We start from the raw sequence: 12,681 nt of genomic DNA on the forward strand, positions 1-12,681 counted from the left end.
ATATCAGGTAAAGCTTGTCTCAGATAATCCTGACTCTCCAACAATGGAATCTGAGTGAACTGGAGTATACCCAAACAATAAACGGCCCTTGTAATCAGAATCCGTACCTTCATAAACGCTAGAGTTGGCTCATTAATAAGAATGACAGCTCTGTCATAAGTTTCTCTACACCAGCCAAATAGGATTGATCTGTCATACCCACCAAAATACTTTCCTTCTCCAAGCCTTGGCTACTTGAAGACAATCCATCAATTGAATCAACCTTGGATTGAAACCTATCCCAGATGTTGTACTTGTGTGTATGTTCCAACAAAAAGGTGCAACCTTTCAAACAATTATCTCGAGATAATAGAGTCAACCGACTTCGAGAGATACTTCTTCACATGTAGAGATCGGAGCATAGTCATTGAAGCTTGGAATCTCAGTTCAAATATTCTTTTCTGTAGGTTGTATTGCTAATGCCATACGAAACCAAGTTGTTTCTTCATGGAATCAGCATGAGCATGGGAGTTCCAAATTGCATGCTTCAGCAACCCACTAATGTTCCTCCCAAAACCAATAACGGTAGCAGTGTCATGACTCCCACCATTTCAGGTTCTAGCAAAGACCTTATTTCAATATCCCCACTGTAAAATTTCGAAGTGCTTATGTTTTTCTTAATATTCAGGCTGCTTGGAGTTTATCCTCAGTTTTCCACAAACAGAAGCTGATAGCTGAGGTGCAAATCTTCTTCATTTAAGAAACATGGTTGGTCTTTTCCACTGTTATGATCATGACTTCCTTTTCTGGTGGATTGTGTGCCGCTCTTTTGTAAGGATCCCTGGTGCCAATCAATACACCTTTCTACACTGCACGCAGAGCAGCTCCGTGGCTGTCAATGCCAACTCAGATAATAACCACATCGTGGTTGAATGCATTTAGAATGCTTCCATAGTGACTATCCAAGATTTTGATCTTCAGAGAAATTTTGATCACTGCTCATTTACCTCTGGGGAATGTCAGGAACTCTGTTTTCGAAGATACTTCCAACACCAGGTACACATCATCAAGAGGCTCTTTATTGGTCTGATCAAAGACTTGAGGGATTTCCATGATCATGCATAACTTTCCTTCAACATCAGCAACAATTAGCTTTCCAGGGCGGCTCAATTCAACTTCAAGTTTAGCTATTGTTTCGTTGAAAAGGGGTTGGATGCTTAGGATTTGGATTTGATGAAGAAGGATTTCATCAGAAGGCTTTGGGTGGTCATGCATGCATGGATCATATGCACATGGGGAGGTCTTTGTTGGTGAAAGATATTTGTGTCTGTGGAAAGAGTCAATGTTGGATTGCCACCAGCTTTGCCATCCCGCTACTACCGGTCATCCAGGATCAGATTTTAACTGTGCTTCACATTTAACAGTCTATAACCAAGCTGGAAAACATATGTTACCATCTCCCACAACATCTCCTTTGTTCAAGAATTCCACTGATCATCTCGGAATCACAAAATTTCTATGCACCACTGAAACTCAAGTTTTTCATCAAAGTGCATGATTTTAGCACAGAAGGGAACATATTATGACTTGGGTATCTTCCAGAAGCTAGCGCTTGAATGAAGAAAGGTAAGGAATGGAGGAAGGGGTCATGGGAAATGGCATAGTCAAGATTCTGAACTTGAAGCTCCTGGTGTGTGCCTTTTAGTTGTGTGAAACCAATCATCTTGGCGTTTAGGTTCCGCAAAAGCGCTCATTCAAAGTCTGAAACTTTTAGATTTCCGTTCTCAAAGGTATTATGCCCTGTGTCAATATCCCCAGCAATGCAGCAGCACAGATTTCAAATCCCACAATCTAGAGCATATACTATGTAACTACACTGGTCTTCCATCCTTCTAGTGGCTTTATGCAGATATCCATAACAGGATCAACCTCAATACTTGCCAAGAGCAAGCCTCCCAATAATGACATCTCAAACTTTCTCAAAGGAACTGGAAACAGAGGAATACAGGGAAAGAGCAAAAGACAAGGAAAAGGAGCAGGGCATAAAACATTCACCAAATATGCTGAACCCATTTCATTATTTTATCCATGGGTTTAATAATCAGTGGGCTAATCCATGGCAAATGTCTTAAAAGAAAAGCACAAAATGCAGCAAGCTCTTCAAGTATGAAACAGTAAACCGAAGCATAGTCAAATATTTCCTTAATGGAACCAGAGAAAAGAAAGATTAACGCAACAATAACCAATCCATAACAACCCAACAAGCAATGTAAAAATCATTTGGGAAAGAGGTGGGAGAAGCATGAAAGATGACATAAGCGGGAAACCCATAACAGCCATACCTGAAAGTCTCCTCTGCAGCAAGGTGTGCTGGGCTTCAGGCTTGCTGCTCCTACTCCCAAGACTAGCCAAAAACCCTATGAACCATCTCTTCTGTTCTACTCTTCTTCTCTCTTGCTCTCTGATTTTCTTCCTTGCTCTAGAATGCCTGGTCAGCCCTCTTTCCTCTCTAGCTTTTCTTCTCTCCCTTCTACTATGCTTTTCCTTCCATCATCCAAGTCACTCTCCTACACCTTTTTAAATTTTCCCTCCACCTCATACCTGGAGTTGATGATGTTCATGCAAAAGACAACAACCCTGTTATATCTGTTGAAGAAGGAGAATCCTCAACTGCAAAGGAACTTCTTTTCAATGCTCCCAATATTGCCATCTCTCGAAACTCGCTGTTTACATAGGCTGTCAAGTCATTTTCCTTGCTTTCTGATTCATGTATCCCTCTGTAGAACTGTTTAGAACCATTACTGAAGTTAAATGATCCAGGCTGCATCTGGTTCGCAGTCTTTAGAACCACATCAACAGTATCAAAAGGCTTAGAAAGATCTGGTATTTGGAATACCACATTATGTCTAAGAAGATCAAATTGCTCACTTGCTGGATCAAACTTTTCCACACCAAACTTTCTGAAAAAAAAAACTATGTTTCTCAGTCATGTCAATACCCTTCAGAAATATTTTAAGCTTTTCAATGAAGTCAAACATATTTCAAGAAACACTGGTCAGGAACTCAAATGGGAATTGATAGCCTTCTTGTGATGGCATCTGTGTCATCTGATGATTCTGACACATCTTCTATAAGAGTTCCCAATACATTCTTCTCGTGCAGAAAAGGAAAGTTTCCCTTCACACAATCTTCAGTTTTCAATTTCAAAACAAAGAGCAAATTTTGAAGACCGGGAGTGGAACTTGTTGGGATGTGGACCAGAAATAGAGGAAAACAAAAAGTGGAAGAAAAACAAACCAACAAAAGCCACAATTTTATGCTTCAATCCATGAGCTTAGAATAGGGGAGTGATTCAAAATAAGATTTGAACAAAAACAGGGGCATGGCTTCTAGCATCAAGTTCAAAGATGGACCCATATTCAAATTACTTTCAGAATGAGCCAAAGACAAAAAAAGGAAAAAAGAAAAGAAAACTAAAATAGTGTAAATATGCAAGCAACCAGTCTTAACAAAACAAACTGTGGCCCTTAGCGTCCACTCCAAACAGCAAGAATAAATTCTCAGAAACAACCAGAGAATGAAGAGCAGTAAAATGTAAACAACAATAACAAAATCTCAGGGAACATACCTGGCAATCTGCACTCCAATTGCTCGGCTTTAAACTATCTTCAAAACCTTCAAAAGACCAGTGAACACGAGTTCTTTTTCTTTTCACGAAGACCCTCCAAAAAAATTCTCCTGCACCCTTTCTATCTTTTTGTGTGTTTTCCATTTTGGAAAGTTTATTCTCTGTCTAATTCTTATGCAGCCAAGTTGATCTCATTTTCCCTCCAAAAATATTTTGCTTGCCTTCTTTGAGTGCACGTGTCTTAGTGAGAGTCAATAGGCAGCCCAAATTTCCTTGTGAAACAATGAATACCAAAATAAAAATAAGAGGTAGAGATCTTGCAATATATGAATAAAATAAAATAAAATAAAACAAAATAAATAAATAAGGAAAAACAGTCAATTCCATGCTATTTTCTATATATATATATATTAAAAAAAAACAAAAAAAAAAAATAAGTGAAACTGTTAATAAATAAGTAAATAGATCAAGCACATGTCAACTATACAAACTATGCAGGTCATGCAACTATGCGAACCATGCACAAAGTGAGTCTAAAAGTGCCTAAGTGACTTAGAGCGAACTAAGTGGAATCTAACCTAAAGTGCACCTAAGTGAAGAAAACCTAAACTAAACTCGGGGGGCTGCCAAGGACACAATGAGGGGCCCGATAAATCCCTGAATCAAAGTCTCCAAGATGGCTCGAAGAAGATAGGCAATATGAGTAGCAATGGGTCACTAGGGAATTTACATAAAGTACTGTATGAACACTTAATAAAACATGTGCTAAGAAGATGAAATAGAGGGTCTCCCCCCCCGAGCCCCCTTTTGGGAATTTTGATCATTTAACTCTTGTGGGGCCAACAAAGGAGTTTCCATATTCCTCTTAGATGACTGTGTGGAAGGAAGCAAACTGGAAGGAACATTGTGGGATTCAACACCAGATGGATGTCACTGAGTCGGTATATTTGTCCATATGAGTTGTCTAAATACAGTCTTTAGCTGCAGGAGTACTGTTAGCTTTAGCAGTACCATTGGTTTTCATCCTCTATGCAGTTTGTTTCACATCTCAGGCGATAGGTTACATCAGACATCGACTCTAGTGTTTTCTGCAACATTAAGGACTCCCAATGTGTAAATTCTTCCTCACCAAGCAATCGTTTTCAACAAAACAGGTGGAACCATGCCCCTGCATTTTGTTTCTCGACAAAAAAGCTAACTTACAGCACAGTTTCATGCATCTCTGGTGGAACCATGCTTATTCTTCCTCACATGCATCTCAAAATAAGCTTTCGTGCATTTCCAGCCGAAGAAGTTTCAGAATTTACATTCATTGTATCTGTGGCAATTTCCATGCCATCTTTTGAAACAGTCATTCTCTACCAAAATCACAATCTGGGCAATCGTTGAGCATTATGTCAGAATTTCCATCACAAATGAATTTCTTGTCAGCATCATTAGTAGTCCCCAGCAATTAAGCTCACTGAACCATCTCCTTCACCAGTGGAGCATTGAGATTTATGGACATCAACTTCAATATCACAGCAAGAGAAATCACTTTTACCCAGCGTTGACATGCAACATAAAGAATTGCTTGTTTCATCATGAAAAACAGCAGGTGACACAATATCTCTTTCCCTTGCTCTGAGAAATACTAGCATTTCATCCCCTTTAGCAACTTCATAATACAGTGTCAAACAGAGGATGGTGGCCTTTCTAGTAATCAAGCTTCCTTTGATATAGGATTTACAGGGCTTAACTGAGCTCAATTTAATTTAGTGTGGCACCCATTGACAGTAGACCCATCCCAATTTACAACTTAGCTACGTGAGCATCTAAATGAGTTGCACCGGTATCCATACAACCAGCTTTCCCCTTCACCCCAAACCCAAACTAATCTCCCAGAAACAGGGAGGGGAACAAAGGTACCGTTAACAAAAACAAAACATATAAGCCCATCAAACCAAAGCACCATTTCATGAGTTATCAATGTGCTTAATAATGGTGAGGAAAGAAACCAAGACCATACTTGAAAATGAGAATAGAAATATGATGTCCCAAGGTGTAGTGCGGTTGAAATTAAATTAAATTTTTCCCACACTAAACCAAGGAAACAAGAGACATATAATCAGCATCAAGTTCACAAGCAACCTAGATATCAACATGATTCAGCATGCGGTCTCTACTACACCGGTATATGCAACAATTGATACCCAAAGGCAACCAAGAAGGAAGAAGAACACTGATATGAAGGAGAACTAAGAGTCTATAGTGAACTTACCTGAGTAGTCTTCCTCCAAAGTAAAGATTGCTTCCTCCTCAATCTTCTTCAAAGACCGGCCATCCCTCCTTACTCCTTCCGGCTCCTCTTCTGCTGGTTTCTTTTTTCTTTTTTTTTTCCTCTCCAAGGCTCCTAAAACAAATCAGAATCCCCTACCCTCAAACAAACCTCTCCTCCTCCAACCAGCTCCTTCTGCAGCCCCCTGAATAAAAAAGAAGAATCCCCCCTCACAGCTCTCTCTCTCTCTCTCTCTGCCCCCCATACTGCAGAAGGACTTCCTCACTCTCTATAACCAACAACCAAAAAAATAAAAATATGAATTTGTGAGTGATCAGCCTCTACCTGTATGAGTAAATATTGCTGCGTCAATTCCAATCAAATTTCCCTTAGAATCAAGTGTAGGATATCTGTTGTTCCCAGGATTTAAGATTGCATATGAGTTCAAGTGACTTGAAGCTCTCTAATAAAAACTCTAAGTTATAGTTATCATCGATGTAGAGCTGAAGGCCGCTAGGCAAGAACAACTCTCCAGCTGGTTGATCTCATTCAACAACCTGTTTGAATCCCACCGCTCCCGCTTCGTTGATTCCTGCATAATATTTTCTTGGAGCAAGATAAATGGAGCACCCCATGAGAAATGTCCGGTAAATGAATAATGAATTTAGACAGACTGAACTCATTTGGCTGTTGTATTTTGGGTTCCCAAACATTAATGGTGGCTTTAACTCCATAGTTTTTATCTCCTTCAACATAAACAACTCCATGCTGATGGCCACTCTCATTGATTGAGGTCTGGATCTGCAGACCTTGGCAGGAAATGATCTCGTGCCTCTTCCTTCCATATCTTTTCACTGAACATACACTACAAATATTATCCTGCTTTGTTCTTCTGATGGGTATGGTGTCTTCAGGGCATTTATCATTCACATGTCACAGCCGAGTGATTGGAGGGAGTGTCCTGAACTAGGTCCTATCAAGGATATTCTTTCTGCATCTGATTTCTGATAGAATCCATGTTCCAAATTTAAAAGCTGTATTTGAAATCCATTTCGCAAAGGATGACCTTTCTGCCCATCAGGATATGCATGTCCAGGCTCCAAAGAATTCAGTAAATCCACACAATCGGCTTCCTGTATGTCAAACTTACTTGAGAGACCATATGCTGAATCTGAATGCAACTTCTGATCCACAGGCCACTTAGATAAATATGCAGAATACCCTTCAGAAGTCTGCCACTCTTCTTATTGTTATAGGCCGCATAAGCACCAGACTCAATGCAAGGAATCTGATCAGAATCAGGATGAATGAAATTGAAACTCAGATCAAAGGGAACTTGGGCGAATCTGAGGTAGATGTAAACGGGCAAGCAAGAAGGGCAAGTTGCTGGGAGGCCAAAGCATGGCTTCCTTGTGACAAGAGTGAGTTTCTAGTTGTTCCAGTTCATCCATTAATGGAGAAGATTGAGCTCTGAAAACCCCTTTGGTTGAGAGAGTTAGGGTTTATAAGGTTTCAGAGAAGATGTAGGGAGTGGAGAGAATAAAAAAATAATAATAAATGGATTGGCAGTCCAAATAGGCACGTTCATTGGTTTAAGAAGTCTGAATTTCCCCTTAAGGAAGTATTTTGCTTAGCTCCATTCTCTTAATCCTCTGAACAGTTTCCACAGCATTTTTTAACCTTCTTTGTACCCACCTTGCTGTCTGGAGTTGCTCAGTCATAGCACTAGCACAGTCAAAGCTGAAGGGATGACACAACTCCCTTAGGATTGTTGAGGAAGGACACAAGATTATCAGCTGAATGAGAAACAATAGAGCAGAAAACACCAGCCATATCTATCAGCAAAGCTTACACCAAGCTGCAGACTTCTATTGCACTGATCCTTCAGAGTAGGAATGGCATCCTTGTACTCAATAATGATCCCAAAAGAAGCAAATTTGATCAATGCATATGGAATCTGACATCCCCAAAAAGGAACAAGACATTTGTACAATCCCAAAGCTCCTTCAGCTTTAACAAACTTGGGATATCCATCTGACAGATCTCTAGCAAAGGTAGTCTCAGTCTGAACCCGGACCTTCACTGCCTTCACAATCTACTTTGAAAGCATCAGGTGGTGAATGAAACTCACCCCACCCTTCTCTCGCAATCTCCCCAAACCCAATGGATTTTAAATTCTGACCCCATGGCCTCCATTAACAGAGAGAGAAAAACACAAACAGAAAACAGGTGAGACCCAAGAGGAGCCAAGCAAGCAAGCAAACTACTGAATGAGGTCCCTTTTCATGTTTTAATCAAAGGGCCAAAAGCAGGTGAAAGAGACAGGGGGCAGAAGCATGATTCTCATACCATACACAGTGAAGCTGAATCATATTGAAGATAAATCTCAAAGAAAACCAAAGATGCAGTATATGAATACGGAAAGATCTAGTCTATCAACAACTTAGAAAGCAATAAGCAATGTCCGTACATCCAATATTCACACCCAATCAGCAAACAATGCTCAAAATCAGCAAAAACAGATGATGAAGAGAATGAAATCCATAATGGGCATACCTGGGCCTCTCAAGCAAAGCTTGCTCAGCTTCCAACGCTCTCTCTTCCTCTAGGACCAACAAAACCGTAGCTTCCCCTCTGAAATGGATACCCCTATCACTCTCTCTTTAAAATTCCCTCTCTCAGACCACTTAGAAAAACTCCACCAAGACTTCACCCTCTCCTGCTCACAGCTTCAGCTCTCAAAACATTTTTCCAAGCCTCTCCCCTGTTCTCTCTCAAAAACCTTAGAAACACACCCACCCCCCACAGCTTCTTTTTATTTGCTCCGGTTTTCCTCTGTTGGTTTTTCCGTCATGATCACAAAAATCCCTCTGCTAGTTTCTCTCCTCCTCTCCAACATTCCCACACACTCTCTCTCTAACAGTTCCCCCAACCTGCTCTCTCTGCTCTAACCAACTCCCACACTGCCAAAGGAGCCTCCTGCTCTCTTGGTTTTCTCTGTCTTTCTCTGAAATCTACCAACAGAATGGAGGGTCTACTGCCACGTGTCCCACAGGTGGTTCCAACTAGGGATAATGCCACTAAAATGGTTGCTTTGGATGTTCTTGGCAAGAAAAAAACGTGTCTTATAATCAGAAAAACACATAAAACGGGTTATGAGAAAGACTGCTATGAAGGAACCTACAAGTGGGAGATCAAACGAGAAGATCATATATAGACTCAGTAAAGTAGCTTGATGATAGATCCCTGTGACAACAGATCCAAATATGATTTTCAAGGCTTAGAAATTTGGCTGATAGAAGATACCAACAGAAGAGGCTAGATAATATATAAACATTATGATTTCTAAATGAGTATAAAATAATTCATGCAACTACCAACTAGTTTCCACTCCAATGATAGAACATTAACACACACAACATCAATACAAAGAGGGCTTATCATTGTGTCATAAGCTTCAAAAAAAAAAAAAAAAACCACTACCACCATGTAATACCAATAGTATAACTGTCTTGCTTCCTTTCAGGTCATACAGGCTGGTAATTATACATTTCTTTTAGTTTTTGTAAGCCCGCAAACACGTTGCCAATGAGTTCAGATAATGAATTGAGGCTCAAATCCCTGGAAGAATGAAATTGTCATTTATGAATCATTAAACTAAACCAACTATAGTAACCAGTCAAATAGGCAATACCAGGACAAACAATTGAAGATTTTTCATTTAAGTATGAGACTAAGAAGTATTTTGACTCAATTTCTAGCATGCCAAATTTCTGCATTTATAGAAAATGAAACCACAGATAAAATTAAATAAATCATTAAGAATACTAATAGAAACAAATAATCAAGCATCTCATATATCAGTGACACTAGGGGTAACCTGTAAGGAATTTCACCCTGACTGTCATTGGAGCTTACATCCCTAATAGAAAGTATAAATTGAAAAAACAATTAGTGAATAAAACTCACATAATTTTACATAAACCTAAATCTAAATCGACATAACTCATATAGTTGCTTCAAATTATAGAGATTATGGAGCTGGCCTCCAAGATGTCCATCACGTATCATCCAAATTGTGCACATAGTTAAAGAGGACCTATGTTGCATTACATGAAAATGATAATTCACCTAAAACATGAGACTCCCTTCCATGATTCATCACATGGATCCCCAACAGCTGATCTCTACTTCTCCAACTGTGGTGGGTGATTCAGTTCCTCATACAAGTCTTGAAAAGCTGCTACTGTAGAAAGTAAAAAGGAGGGAATTATTTTGAAATCTTAATCTATAGTCAGGATCCAATGGCCCCACTTAATTACTTAAACTAGCTTTGTTCTGATTATCAGGCCATTAATCAGTCATTTTTATTTTTGATACAATATAGAACCTGATCGCTTTTGGGCTTTCATCCATTTTTGGTGGATCCACTATGGCTGCCCAAGAAGTTATGTAGGCCTCATTCATATAGTTTAATCTCTGTAAAGAAGAAAAATAAGTGTAATGAGTTTGAAGAAGGATGTAAAAATAATTTATAAACTTTATATATTTTTCTTTTTCTTTATTATTTAAATATTTTCTTTTCATTGCATTTTCCCTCAAATTTTCCAAGAGCCAAATATAGGGTATGGAAATTGAGAAACACTGTAAAACACAGTTTTGAAATCAGTTCATCCTAAACAAAATGAAGAACAACACACAATCAGCTCATCCAAAAAGAAACGAAGAACACCACACAGAGATTTTCTAACTTGCATCATCAATCACTATCAGAGTAGAAAACATATGCAAACACAATATATACATCCAATACTTTTTCACACTAATCAAAATTTCCCCCTCGCAGAAATGAAGAAGCCGCCAGCCAAAGGACAGCAAAAAAAAACACCAATTGGTTCTACAATTGAAAAGACAATGAAATTTATGCATATGCAAAGAGAAGAAATCAACTCGAAAGAAAAAACCCCAGAAATTAAAATTCATGGTCAATTTCCTTTTCACTGTGCATCCTAGCCCAACACGTTTTAGTAGTTAACTCAAGAAGATAAACCAACATCAAGAAAAAAAGTACCAACCATTTCTGCAAAAACCCCTGTCCAATGAGGCCAAAAGGTCCGTTTGGGTTCCAAGAAACCAAAGAAAAAGAAGAGAAAATGAAAATAAAATTTTACAGGGCCAAAAGGTTGCATTAGGACCAGTCCAGAGATGGGATTCACCCTTTCTCGGCATCCAAACTAACTAAACTAAATTAAATCAACATTAGATCATCTGAACAGCAACGGAGCATAACCCGAGAAAAAAAAAACCCAGTTCAGTTGAAGGGTTTTTCTGTTGATGGTCATAATCGGTTTATCCCAGGCACCAATAAAAAAAAAGGTTTTTCAAGAACTCATAATCGGTTTTTTCAACGAGAATTCATTCATTGAGAAAACAGAGTACATTTACAAGAAAAATGGGTGAAAATAAAACTTAAGAACTAGGTTTTCAACTTACCTGTGGGGAAACTTTTAGAGAGAGAAAGACGTCGAGATCCTTGAGAATGAGAGCTGAGTACTGCGATTCTTGAATGGGTTTTACAGATTGATGTTGGCAGCTCAGCTTACTCCCCACTTTTGAAGCCAACGGTCTTCTTGAGCAAGAGCATGCTCCCACTTTTGAAGACGTCACGTGAGAGCTGCCTTCTTGAACGAGTTCTGATGCCGTTAATCCCACGATTATCTCTTGCATTCAATATGATATTCATGCAAATGGTTGAGGTTTTTCCCCTTACCTTTTCTACCCTTATTGGCTTATTTTTACATTTTTTTTTAAACAGTAAGGCCGTGTTTTGTTTTCCAAAAATAAAAAGAAATTAGAGAAAATAAAAGTAAAAAATAAAAATATTTAAAGTTAATTAATTATTTTTCTACATCTCTTTAAACTCATTTCATTTATTTTTCCTCATCTATATAAATATTAAATTATTTAAAATGTTTAATTATCTTTAATTTTTTGTGTTACATTATAAATCAAATTTTTATATTATGTTTTATTGCAAGAAAATACTAAGAAAATAAAATAATATTAAAAAAATAATTATCTTATTTCTTATTTTATTATAAAAAGGAAAAAAATTAAAATAGTTCAAATTAGTTAAATTCCTAAAAAAAAAATGCAAAGGAAAGGAACAAATATTAAAGAAAATAATTTTTTTGCATTTGATTTTACTATGAAAAATATGAATAAAAATCAAATATAACTAAAATTAATTAAAAATGTATATATTTTTAAATCATTTAATCTTTATATAAAAGAGTTAAAATAAAGGAAATGAATTAATATATAAAAATAATTTATTAACTTTAAATCTATTTTAAATTTTTCTTCTCTATTTTTTATCTCTTATATTTTTTGGAAACCAAATATAGCTTGTCGTAAAAAGATTTTGATAGAAGAGAGAAATCTACACTTGAACAAGTTCTAAAGTTGAGGGAAACCTAGGATTATGTTTGGTTGAGGAAAAGAGAAAAAAAAATATTATAATTTTTTTTAAATAATTAAAAATTATACATTTTAAAATTCTTTAATTTTTATATAAACAAATTAAAATAGATTTAAAGTAACATATAAAGATAATTTATTAACTTCAAATTTACATGATTAGAAAATCAATGTTATAAATGGACCCATAAGATAGTTAATGGGCAATTTAGCATAAGTTTGAGTCCACCTTCAGCCTATTCAACCTTTAGTTCCCATATGACATAGTAGTTGAAATTAATAAGGGTAAGTAATTTTTATGATTGGAGTTGATAGACATAATTAATCTTTTGTTTGC

The 12,681-nt window shown here is 37.4% G+C and overlaps 1 long non-coding RNA gene across 2 annotated transcripts; it reads right to left on the minus strand.

The window, feature by feature from the left end:
• Window positions 1-1,019: 1,019 nt before the first annotated feature.
• On the minus strand, window positions 1,020-11,559 carry LOC117922914. 2 transcript variants are annotated; one of them, XR_004652580.1, is made up of 6 exons: window positions 11,358-11,559; window positions 10,255-10,343; window positions 8,421-10,110; window positions 5,868-8,054; window positions 3,608-3,879; window positions 1,020-2,939 (listed from the first exon to the last, which is right to left on the minus strand). It is a non-coding gene; the product is annotated as an uncharacterized LOC117922914 (long non-coding RNA). The 2 variants fall into 2 exon arrangements; XR_004652579.1 differs by having other exon boundaries at window positions 5,868-10,110.
• Between the last annotated feature and the right edge of the window lie 1,122 nt (window positions 11,560-12,681).

The sequence above is a fragment of the Vitis riparia genome, chromosome 10 (genome assembly GCF_004353265.1).
Source record: "Vitis riparia cultivar Riparia Gloire de Montpellier isolate 1030 chromosome 10, EGFV_Vit.rip_1.0, whole genome shotgun sequence".
In the NCBI taxonomy this organism is placed as follows: domain Eukaryota; kingdom Viridiplantae; phylum Streptophyta; class Magnoliopsida; order Vitales; family Vitaceae; genus Vitis; species Vitis riparia.